The sequence below is a fragment of the Bison bison genome, unplaced genomic scaffold (assembly GCF_000754665.1).
Source record: "Bison bison bison isolate TAMUID 2011002044 unplaced genomic scaffold, Bison_UMD1.0 scf7180017864036, whole genome shotgun sequence".
Lineage (NCBI taxonomy): Eukaryota > Metazoa > Chordata > Mammalia > Artiodactyla > Bovidae > Bison > Bison bison.
The window spans coordinates 5951380-5964060 of NW_011494608.1; the positions used below are offsets into that span (position 1 = coordinate 5951380).

Consider the following 12681-nt stretch of genomic DNA (forward strand, 5'->3'; position numbering starts at 1 on the left):
GTCCGTGTCTTTGCACAGGCACCCCCGTGACCAAGCCCTGTCCAACTTATCCACCCCTGGGGTCCAGGTCAGAGAGGAGCCTCCCGCCCACCCCGTCACCTCCTCAGCCATACCCACCTCATGCAGCCCTCAGCAGCCCCAGGCAGCGTTGGCACAAGCGGATCTCTAAGTGTCACTTTCAAATTCCCCTAAGAAGGGCACGTTCCTCAAAGAAGCTGCAACATTTCTTCCACCCGCCAGCATCACCAGCCCACTCCAGTATTCCTGCCTGGGAAACCCCATGGACAGAGGAGCCTGGCGGGTGACACTCAATGGGATCACAAAGAATCAGACACGACTTAGCAACTAAACAAAAAATCATCGCGGTAATAAGAAGTAACATGCGTTGAGCACATCCCAGGCACCAGCAGGCACTTCTGCATGTTAACTCATTTTACCGTCACAATAAAACGGCTGTTAAATGTGATCTCTGTAACAATCGGGCACATTGAGCACACATAAGGAAACAATTATATGACGTTGATAATTATGAGTAAGTATGCATAATCCACACTTGCTGGAACTAAATCTCTCTCTATATTACATACAAAATATAATACAGTATGTCGCAAATGTTCTGCTACATCATTCTACGTGAATACATAGTTATCACCCCCATTTTACAGGCACCAGAAGTAACGAGATGCCGCGAACTGGGACGCAGCTGCAGGGGCCCTGCTCGCTTTCTGGGGGGCTCCCCTGAGGAGAGGAGGGCCTGGGGGAGTGGAGCGGCTCTCAGCCTTGGGGTCCAGTGCCCACTAAGGGGGACTCACAGGGGTCCCGGAGCCCACCTGACACACGGGGTGTCTGTAATTAACCACAGAGGGTAGGCACGGCTAAGAGCCTGTACTTCGTTTCTGCTAAGCCGCCTGTCTCCAACACACACACCCATCCACCAGATAGACCCCAATGACCTGCTTCCCAGCAACAGCACTGAGGATGCAGCCAGGAGACGTGGTCCTGCCCTATGGCAGCTTCCAGTTGGCGAGAGACGGGACTCCCGGCCGTCCCTCGGCACTTCACTGGGGACGGTGAAGGAGAGGTGTGTGCTCTGAGTGCGTGTCAGGACGGTGAGGGGCCTGCAGCCACGGAGTGCCCGAGCTCCCCGAGCCGCCAGACCGTTGCCAAGTCTCTGCAGAAGTGCTGGCACGGCGCCCTAGGGGAGACGGTGGTGAGGATGGTCCCACAGCCGGGGGGCACGCAGCCACAGGAACCAAGCTGCGGCTGCCCCTGGAGGCCGCCGCCCCACACGAGCGCCTGCCGTCATCTTTTAAACATCACTGTAAACACCCTCCAACAAATGTAAATGGCCCTCGGAAGCGCTCATGGTATTATGTGAAAAGGGAAAACGCAAAATTTTAAGTGTAGGCTGCCCCCAGCTATCTATGTATGTACAGGAAAAAACGTATGGAAGCAAACACATTCACTACTTCTTCCAAGGGTCGTTACCCGTGCATTTTTTTTCTCTTTTTGTTTCAGTATCTTCTAAATTCTCTGAAATAAGCATGTATTCCTTTTATCATGAAAGATAAAATAATTAAAAACAAAACAAAACAGAACCAAAAGGCAGCAGCGCCTGTGGTCACCTCCCAACAGTAAGAAAGCTCCGAGGCAGACCCGGGTGGGGCGGGGCGCGGGCCCTGCTGGGGGCGTGCTGCCGCTCCTGGCCTAGGAAGGCCGCCCCAGCCCTCGGGGTCCATGCGAGCCAGTGAGCGGGCAGCGTGCGGGCTCCTCGCTGTTCCTGCAGCACCTCCGCCTCCCCGGGGGACGGCCGGCCCTCCTGGCGGCCACCTGCGGCACCCAGTCACCACGCTGATGGTTCCGAGTGCAGCGCCTACAACAGTGGGGTCCCTGAGCCTGCCCAGTTCATTCCCTTTTTGGCCACACTGTGTGGCCTGTGGATCTTGTCCCCTGATCAGGGATTGAACCCACACCTTCAGCAGTGAAAGCCTGGAGTCTTAACCACTGGACCACCAGGAAAGCCCCTAAACGGAATCTCTCATTTACTAGAAGAGCGCAGAGAGAGAACTCAGGAGGAGGACTGACCGAGTGCCCCCGGCCAGACAGTGAGCAGCCACACGCAGACCGGCTCTCCAGGTAGCAGCTTGTCTCTCCCCGGGGGCGGGCAATTCTGAAACTACTTTCCATGTCTGCTCAGCCTGAACAAATGAGCAAATACACTGGGGGCAATGAGACCTAGACTTCTCACTATCTGATGAAGACCCAACTATCTGATGAAGAAGCTGTAAATAAGGAAAGAGGACAGCTAGAGTAAACCCAGAGACACGAGACTGAAACCAGCAATGCCAGCGAGAATGCAGTTTGTGATGCACACACAGAGAAACAGCTATGTGTATGTACAGGCGTGTGAGTACATGTACATCCCATGTCCACTGAGAAGCGGGGCAGGAAAACCACAACAGAGGCTGGAGTGTCCTGCAGGTGCAGAAGGGAAGCCACCAGAAAACAGCGGGGGTGAGCTGAGAAGACACAGCGCAGCCTGAGAGAGCGCCCACGGGGAGGGCACAAAAGACGGGGCAGAGAGGGGCTCCAGCCTTCTCAAGTGCAGAGGTGTGAGGGGCCGGGATGGCAAACGAGGCCGGCCCCCGGCTGCCCAGGGGCTGGCCAGGAAGCGGGCAGTCATCTGACCCCAAGCCTGAGGAAGACCTTCAGGCGAGCTCGCAGCAGCGGACCGAAGCTAGTTTCCCCACTTTGGTAACGGCGCTCGCACGAACGCTACAAAAGGGTAACACCGGGGACGCTGGTGTGGGACTTCTGCATCTCTGGCTCCTTTCCTAAGTCTGACACTGCCTCTCAGTAAATGAATACCGACAAACGCACTGACACCAGGCTTCTGGTAACGAGGGAGGGGAGCCGGGCGGGGCTGATGCCAGGCTGAGCGCACAGCCAGGCGGAGTGCCGAGACACGGGCCTCCTGTGGTCTCTACTCCTCTGAATATTTGAATTCTTCCTTATTAAAAAGTCTTTTAAAACTTTTTCTCAAAATTATAATCCAATAAAAAAATACACAAAATTTTTTCTCAAAGCCTGCAGACTCAACTTAAATCTGCCCACCTCTACTGGTGCACCGCCTCACCGCCCAGCCAAGCCCCAAAGCATCTTCCGGACCACCTGCCTCCTGACCCCCACGTGCTCCGCCGGCCACCCTCAGAGCCTCTCCAGCATGCCAGTCTTGGGCATCTTCAAGCCCCCTCCCCCCGTTTTCCACCAGCAGCCAGGGGCTCCCGGGAAACACACATGGCAGCTGTGCATCTCTCACGCTTGCCCCCAACATTCTGGATGAAAACCTCTGTGCTCAGGGCAGCCTCTGCCCCGGCCCTGTCTCCTGCCACCACCCCTCCACAGGCCAGGCTGCCCATCACGTTCCCTCTGGAATGTGCCCTCCTCCCACCGTCCCCAGGGATCTCTGGTGACTGGGTGATGCTCCCCTGTGTTCCTGACTCAGTGAGCTGGGGGTGGGGGTATGCAGGAGCGCCGCGGTTTGCACCCAGCACTGTTCCCTGGGCACCGGGCAAGACGCCCAGCACACAGCTGGCACTCAGTATGTACCCAGAAGGTGAGCACTTTTGACTCCAGCTCCAGGCTGGAGCTGGGTACTGGACCCTTACCTGCTCTGCCACCCTGTTACATTATGAAGCTTTACTGCGTTCATCTAGTTGTCCAGGTTCCAAACATCCTCTAAACTCTAGCACGAAGAAATGGATGTACCTTACAGCTATTAGGTAGATCTGGGCAAAATGCACCTAAATCTAGTATTTTTTTCTACTTTGGTAAGTAATAAAATATGCCAGACGTGATATATTACACTACTAACTTCACTTTCTAAGAGGCTGTGATGACAATAATCGGTGTTGGTGAGGATGCAGAGAACCCGAAACCACTCCATGGAAACAGTGCGTCAGTTCCTCTCAAAGTCACAGAGTAAAACCCAGCAATTCCACTCCCGGTAGGCGCCCAGGAGAAATGAAGACATATGCCACACACCAACCCATAGGCGAACGTTCACAGCAGCAGTAGCCACGACAGCCAGGAGGCAGAAACCACCCAAACGCCCATCGATCACAGATGAACGGGTAAACAAACTGTGATACAGCACGTAAGGGACCGGTCAGCCACGAAGCGCCGACACACAGACACACGAGCCCTGAAAACGCTCGGGGAAGAGCCGCAGAAGGTCACGTGCTTCATGACTCCACTTACGTGAAATACCCAGCGGAGGCAGATCCACAGGCAGTGAGGCCTGGTGGTCCCCGGGGCTGGAGGGAGTGGGGAACGGGAAGGAACCGCTTAATGGGCAGAGTTTCCTTTTGGGGTGACGGGAATGCTTTGGAACCAGACAGAGGCGATGCGTGCCTAACGCTGAATGCACCAGACGTCACTGAACGGTCCACTTTAAAACGGCTCATGTTCTGTGCGTCTCCTCTCAATCAAAAAAAGAGCCTATGACATCCTGAAAAACACGGCCTCTCTGAAACACTGATGACCTTTTTTCTCTGCCTTTGTTAACATTCAGACACACTTGGGACAGACCACACAAGCAACAGAAAGAGCCGAGGACAAGGGCTGCAGGCCCGTCCCCAAGCTAAGGCTAGGGAAGACCTTCCTAGCTGTGCTGAGCGTGCAGAGCAGGGGACCAGGGGGCCTGGAGCGGGGAGGCCAAGCCAGCACCCTGCAGCACCAGTCTGAGAACCACCACCCCCACCCCAGAAAGCAACTCTGCAAAGTTCATCAACAGCCATCACTCTACAACACGGACTTAAAAATATCTTACTTCAGAAAAACACGCAAAAAAAAATAGAAACTTCTCTTCAAATAAGTGCTTGCTGAAACACCAGAAACCATCAGATAGCTCAGCGGGGTGTGCCTCGTCTCACAGGGATGTCAACCTGCAGGCCACCCGGGCGGGCACCACCCTTACCCACTGCTCCCGTGGTGGACGCTGATAAACCCATCTGGGCGCCCCCTCCTCCTGTGATAAGCCCAGACTGGGCTCAGCCCCTTTCTTGCCACGATGCTCCAGCATCCAGGACTACCACCATCTCAGGTGAGATACCTCCTGCTGAAATGAGACTCAAATCCCTTAAAAAGCCAAGCCAGTTCTTTCTTTTTCTTCTAAAGACAAAAGACAAAAAAAAAAGAAAATGTCACCCAGAGCTCCTGTAGCTTTACAACCAAATTTCTCACAATCTTTTCTATTTACTTCACAGCACTAGTTCTCGGAGAATTTTCACCCAGACATGCGCTTTTCCTTAACGCACCTCTAGAATCCTGTCACTGAGAGAAGGTGGCTCACCAGCCCTGCATCACAGGACCCCATACCTGGTGAAACCACAGCTCCACCCACATCCCACACCTGCCCAGCCCTGCCCAGCCCTGCCCTGGGCGTGAACAGGCCCTAACGCACTCCACCCTCACAGCAAGGGAGGCACTCAGCCCTGGTTTACACGTGAAGACACTGGGCTAAAACCAGGCGCGGGTGCCTCCTCAGGCTCCCACTCCACGTGCCCACAGAGCTTCTAACTGGGCGCCTTCCAGGCCTGTCTCCTGAGGGCACAGCTTTGGACAAGATCTAAGGAAGCCAGGAGGGAGGCAGTTACCTCGACTGCCTCGCCTCTACTGGCCAGGTCAGTGTGGCTCAGCGTCAGAGACGCTCACGACACTGGGAGCCGGCTTAATCACCAGAGGTGAGCGGAGAGGTTGGGGCATGGAGGGAAGACCACCCAGCACCTGCCTCTGAGAGGCTACACGTCTACCTTTGCGCGGATGTCCGCTTCCACTGTCTATTTAAGCAAATCAACTGGCAAGTGGCCCCCGTGACCCACTTCCCTCCACACAGCTCGACAGCATCCCTGCGAGGTCACCCTCCACTCCAGATGCAGAGCACCAGGGTGGGCTGCGGGCAGAGTTTTCAGAGCGTACACAAGTTTCAATTCAACAGGTTTAACTTTTGAACAATCAAGAGTTGACTGCAATAAGGATTTATTGAGTAAAAAGAAAGCAGACTACAGTAGACACCAGAAAGAGACAAAAGATAACCAAGACGTCCTGGGCAGCAAGCAAAGGGAGCTGACATCCGGACAAGACCCCCACCATAGCACTGGGTGCTATATAAAGATGCAAAGTGAAGGCCACAGATTTTTATCTCCCGGATTTCTTAGAATCGCCTTAAATTTAGCATATCTATAAAAGAAAACTGACCCCTGCTGCTCCTTCCTCCCTGGGGTCAGCACTGAGAGGCCAGCAGGTCAGCTGGGGGCGCGGTCTTCAGCCCTCGCCACGCCCCAGATACACACTGCCCTGCTCAGCACTGCCCTGCCACCAACAGGGAACCTGACCACGACCCCACCAGACACAGACGAAGACTCCTGCCACCAGGCTAGACCCCCTTCCTGCAACACAACCGCCAAATGCTCTCAGAGGGGCCCCAGAGCCTACAGAACAAAAGAGCCCTACGCTCAGCTCACTCTTAGGTACCCACAGCATCACCCCCCCAAACCTCTGATGTCACACCCAGTGCCCACCTACCGGGACCACCTCTCTTCTCCGCAGGCTGCCCTGCCTTCATTCATGCTGCTCACTTCTCTGCCTTAAGACAGAGCCAACCTGATCGGCCAGCCAGCCAGGGAAGCTTTTGTTGTGGAAACAGAGCATCAGCGTTGTACCAACTCTAATGAATTAATGGAACCTAACGATTAACAATCAACAGCAGGTAGTATTCACACTAAAAAGAAAGCACCAGAACCCAAAAAAAGTAGAACCTGCCTTTGGATCTGACCACTAACTTGCAGGAAATTCACACAGGACAAACACACTGAATTACACCAAGGAGACCCCATCAGCCAAGTCCAGTCGGCGAGTCAAGATACCACACACGAGCCAGTGTCTTCACCCCAGCAATAGTAAGCACTGGGGAAGAGGAAGGCGAAGACTAGAGACTGAGAGTGTGACTGTTTAGGGCCGGAGGTAGGGGAGTGAGGAACAACAGCTAACGCGTACTGCCTTTCTTTGGGGACAGGAGACAAAAACATCCTCAGATTGTGGTGATGGCTGCACAAGTCTGAATGTGCTAAATAAAACAGCCTGCGTTTTATACTGAGCTTCCCAGGCGGCGCAGTGGTGAAGAATCTGCCTACCAACGCAGGGGACATGGGTTCGATCCCTGGGTCGGGAAGATCCCCTGGAGGAGGACGTGGCAACCCACTCCAGTATTCTTGCTTGGGAAATCTCATGGACAGAGGAGCCCGGCGGGCTGCAGTCCTTGGGGTCACAAAGAGTCGGACATGACTGAGCGACTAAGCAACAGAGGTAACGAGTTCCATGTCAATGAAGCTCTCCCCTGAAGCTGATACCAAAGAGACGCATCAGCCAGTCACATGTGGGCCTCACCTGGATCCCAGTTCAACCAACTGTGAACAGATCTGGACACTGAGCAGGTGGTGCGGGACACTGGCAACCAGGGGTTACGGGAGGGGGCGGGGGAGGCGAAGACAGACCCCCTTCTCTCACGGGAATCTTCTGGCCTGCTGGAAATGACCTGAGACACCTGGGGTCTGTATCGAGCCAAGAGGCAGGATGGGGACCAGGGCTCCTGGGGAGACAGGGCTGCCCCTGGGTGCGGGCGGGATGGCACACAGGCTCCTCCCCACACGTTCCAGCTGACCCCAGCTCAACATCCCCGTGCAAGCCCCTCAGGGCCACCTCCCTGACTCCACCAGCCCACAGCCATCACTGAAAAAACTCTGTCCAGCCGCTCTTGGGCTCCACGTCCCCCCAAAGGCTCCGAGCTCAGCCTGACTTTCGTCTCTCCCCTTCTTCTGGCCCAGGTTGCTCCAAGATGCCTTCTCAGTGCAGCTGCACTGGCCACCGTGCCACAGGGCCCCGCGCAGCGCACCGGGCAGGGGCCCCAGACACACTTCACAACCACCGTTTTTGTGCATGACTTGCTTCGCGTCTCCATTCCCCCTCACATGAGCTCCTGCCATTCACCCGCAAAAGCCTGCGACGCCTCCAGCTCAAGGCTAAGTTGTAATTACCAGTCTTGGCCCTGAGATGCCCTCCAAGTCTAACGTGAGGTTCGTGGACTGAGCCACACGCATTCACATTTAACAAGCCGCAACTTGTTGGGGCGGCTTGGGGAACGCAGAGGGAACCAAAGGTCCCAGCAATGTCCCCTGGTCCCGGCTGTGAGCAGAGCGACGTCCCCTGACTCACCAGCTCACCACCTGCAGACAGAGCCTGGAGCTCCCTCAGCGTCACCCCACAGGCCGTGCCCATCCACTGCCCAGTCCTGTCTGCAGAGGCTTCAATGCACAGCTGGGTCTGCTCCGAATGACTCTGCCAGGGACATGAGCTTCGAGCATCAGGGCTAACCTTCCACTTCCCCGGTACTGAGCCTCCAAAGCAGCTGTGGCCACCCGGCACCTGCGGCGTTTATCAGTGATGTGGCTCTTAGGGCTTGCGAAGTAAAGACCCAGAGGTCAGCCAGGAGGGTCACGGAGAGGAGCGGTCACTGGGCGGAACCAGAGTGGGAGAAGCCACTGTGTGCAGAGGAGACCCGAGGATAAAGTGACCGCGGCGTGGGGACCGCAATAACTAGGAGGCACCTCCCGCGTCCTCTCCCCAACCAGAACACCTCCACCGTCAGGCGCTTTCCCGGCACGAGGAGGAGACTGAGGTCCAGGGAAGCTGAGCACGCGCCCAGTCCTGGAGCCAGGACTCGAGTGAGGTCAGCCTGACCTGGACCCGTGCTCTGGGCTTGCGTCACAACGACACCTAGCTCCCAGAAGCTCCCAGCAGATGCGCCGACGGCCTGGGTTTTGTCCAAAGTTGTGCTCTTCACCGCTCAGCGTCTTCCTTTGCTTTCTTTCCACTTCTTACTTGTACTTCTGTTGCTCCTTTGTTCCTACAAAAAGCAGATGATGCCACCACCTGCAAGGCCGGGAGAAGGCCTCCATTTTCCCTGGCCCTGCTCGGCCGGCCGCGTGGACGGGCCCACGGCCCACGAGAGCAGCGGCGAGGGCCCTAAAAACACGGGCGCTGCTGAGTCAGGAGCATCAGCCAGACTCTGAGACTCAGAGGGAGGCGCCCCCCAGAGCCTCAGCCACAAAGCACCCTGGTCACGCCAAACACCCTGCCACCTTCTCGTCCTGCATAAGCTCAGTTAAAGCAAGGCTGAGCCAGGGGGGCTGAGAAGGGGCTTAGCAAGTTTCCAGTGCAGGGGCCTCCCCACCCCCAGTTCACACACAAAGGCCCCTACCCAGCCCTCGACCACATGAATGGCCGGCTGGGCTCAAGCTCCTCCATCGACATGAACGTGCCATTGTGAGAACCGACTCTCAGAGGCTGTACTGTTTTACTTTGAGTCAAAGCCGACAGAACATCTCAAATGACTCTGACCTATGAACCTCAGTATTTTGACCTTTTATGTGCAACTCTCTAAGAACTAGAGCTCAGAGCTGAAACACCAAGAAGTAACTTGAAAAACCCCCAAAACAATGCCCCTTGGGAGACTGCCTGGGAGGCAGGAGGCTCCGAGAGACAAGAAGGATTCAGATACAATGAGACAGAGTCGGGTAGAAAGTACCTGGATTCCTAAGGTGGCTGGTTTTAACCCGGCCACAGTTCTGTTTGTTTGTTGCTATGGGTTCTTAAAGATGGATACATAACAATTTTCACTGCGAATTCACTGGAGTCCCCAGTAACAACCTATAGAAGCCTCCTTCTGCCCCAATTCTAAGCTGCAGTCTCAGCAATATGAACCATAACTACAGTTAATGAAAGGCGAGGTTGTCATTCAATCAGACCTTTAAGCTTTACCAGGCAGGGAACCACAGGTAAACTTAACTGCTTATGGTCCATCATACAGGCCCCTTTAGCACACCCACACTCTCACCTAGACACACACCCAAAGCCCCACCCACCCGGCCGGCAATCCCACTCTCTGGAGGCTGACCTCCAAGGTGTGTTTCAGTCGTGGGCTCCTCCCCAGGGCTGACCCCCAGTGAAGGTGCTCCGTGGGGGCTGCTCCAGGCTCACCTCAACGTCCTCTCCCGCCCCGACCCCCAGCACCAATGGGTCTCCAGCTCCTTCTAAAAAACAAGCTGCTGGGACATCTGCAAAATGTAATTTCCTGGGTCTTCAGGGGCTTCCCTGTGGCTCAGCTAGTAAAGAATCCGCCTGCAATATGGGAGACCTGGGTTCAATCCCAGGGTTGGGAAGATCCCCTGGAGAAAGGAAAGGCTTTCCACTCCAGGATTCTGGCCTAGAGAATTCCATGGATTGCATAGTCCATGGGGTCACAAAGAGCCTGACAAGATGAGAGACTTTCACTTTCACTTTCAGGGGCAGAGGTGGAGAAAAGCCTTCGGGTGGGCGCTGGGCTGCACCCCCCTCCCCAGGGCGCCAGGTCCCACTCACCAAGCCCAGGCTGTGGGCCAGTCCATGAACTCGTGTCCACCTGAGCCCAAGACCCCGTCCTCCACCTCCAGCACCGCCTCAGCCGCCCAGAACCTCAATCTCGACGCGAGCAAACTCGCGAGCAAACTCGCCGTGTGGTTCTCCCCACACAGCCGGCTGGTCCTTCCCTCCTCCTGGGGATGAGGAGGAGCGAAGCTGCAGCACAGGCAGCGCTTCCCCTCTTCACCCCACGGCCCTTCTGCGGAAACAGCCCCGCGTAAAAAGTGGGCTCTACCACAATGAATGCTGAAGATGCCAAGTGGCCGGCCCCAAAATGTCGCTGAAGATAAGTGTGTCTGAATTAAAGTCACAAGCGGCTGGGTCTCATCAGCCTTCCCCAAGGAAGCCCAGGAACCCTGAACAGCTGGCTTCTTTCTAGAAACAATTAAAGGAAACGGGGAAAAGATACACACCCTCTGAAGAAGAGATCTTACAAGTCATCCTCTGAAGAAGAGATCTTACAAGTCAGTGGGGTGGAGGGTAGCGGGAGACTCTAAAGATCCTCAAAGGCGTAAAACCAAATTCATGTGTGAACTTTTAATAAAATTCAGGATCCAAAACAACCAGGAAGTAAACACACTTCTGAGATAATGAGAGAAATTGATTATGGACTGTTAAGTGTGGCAACAGTATTGAGTTTTAAATGCCCCCATCCTTCAGACACGGTACTTAAGCATTCAGAGTGAAACCACAGGGCTGGAATCCACTTTAGACTATCTCCACAGAGAAAAGGGGGTAAAGGGAAGATGTGAAGCAAATGTGGAAAATCTTGATATTTGCTGAGGCTGGTGATGGATAAATGGGAGCATATGATACCAGTCACTCTACTTCTGTGTACTTAGATTATTTCACAATAGATACTGTTTTAAAAGTCAAGCGATACATTTTGAGTGTTCATGATAGCAATTCACAAAACAAAAATATATTTTATCAGACTGGGACTCTGCCGTAGTGTTGCGTAACAGATTATAAAGAATAAACCCTCCTGGCATTTTAAAAACTCTGACACAAACTTGAAGTTACAGGAAATAATATTCTTCTGAACTGCATAAGTTTTAGGAGCTGAACCTTTCACATTTTTTTTTTCCTTTCACACTTAACTTTAAATCCTTCTTCAAGGTTTAACAGAGCCATCAAGGGAAACTGGACGGCTAGCCAGCCATGCCCTGCAGCAGCTCCCCAGGGCGAAGCGCCGTCTGCTATTCGGCAAAGGTGCAGGGTTACTGGGAGACTGGCCCAGGTCTTCTCTGAGATGACTGGGGTTGGGGGAGAGAAGCAGCAGGGTGCAGGAGGAGTGAAATGACTCTAGAAACCACCGTGAGAGTCCCTCATTCTTAAAGTCACAATCCTGTTCAGACAACTTTGCAACAAGACTTCCATGTGGCAGAAGTTACTCTGTAGCAGGTCTGTGAGGAATGTAACCCACAGAAGTCTGAGCACAGTGAAAAAACGGACCAACAAGCCCCCTTCAGGAGGCAATACTGAGATTCCTTTTAAGGTCGCTAAGCGGTTTGGGGGGGAAAAAAATTGTTCATCTATGAAAGTTCAGGGTCACTGGAGAATCCACCCATCCTAAACCACTAACTCTTTTGAATAATTAAAAAAATAAACAAAAACAAAAAACTAATAGTAACTACCTAACTTTAGAGTCCAGATACCAATTCACATACATAATAGCATTTCCTAACAGACATAACACAGTCCATAACAAGACTCTATTTTTTAAGTTAATTTACTTAGTCACTTAATAAGGGTATTAAAATGGGAAGTAGCAAAACTATTTGTAATTTTTTCTACAATCCAGTTCAAATGTCTTTTTATTATTCTAAATTAGGAAATACATTAAAAAGAGTTTCACCGAAGAGACTCTATTCCAAATATCCTTCTTAAATAAAATTAAAAGCCTGAGTGTGTAGAATAAAACTGAACTGCATCACAGCCTTATAATTACGGCACGCTTGTAGAGCCTGAAATTTGGGTTCATTCCCATCCTGCCGTTCACTGGCTAAGAACTATCCTATAGACTCATTTATTTTTTTCAACCAAAGCTGTCTGATTTCAGAGCAGGTTTATCTGCGAACAGTGAATGAGAGGCCCCCTCCCCACCAGGCCACGATGCACAGGCCCACATCAGAGCAAGATTCTTTCAAGAGCCATGGAGAACCC

The 12681-nt window shown here is 53.4% G+C and overlaps 1 protein-coding gene across 1 annotated transcript in view; it reads right to left on the bottom strand.

Moving 5' to 3' along the window:
• AGO2 (argonaute RISC catalytic component 2) overlaps positions 1–10268 on the bottom strand; it is a 90117-nt gene extending 79849 nt beyond the window's left edge. Inside the window, exon 1 of the mRNA XM_010834809.1 lies at positions 8797–10268. The gene's annotated coding sequence lies outside the window, so the exon portion shown is untranslated. The remainder of the gene's footprint in view (positions 1–8796) is intronic.
• Positions 10269–12681: the final 2413 nt, after the last annotated feature.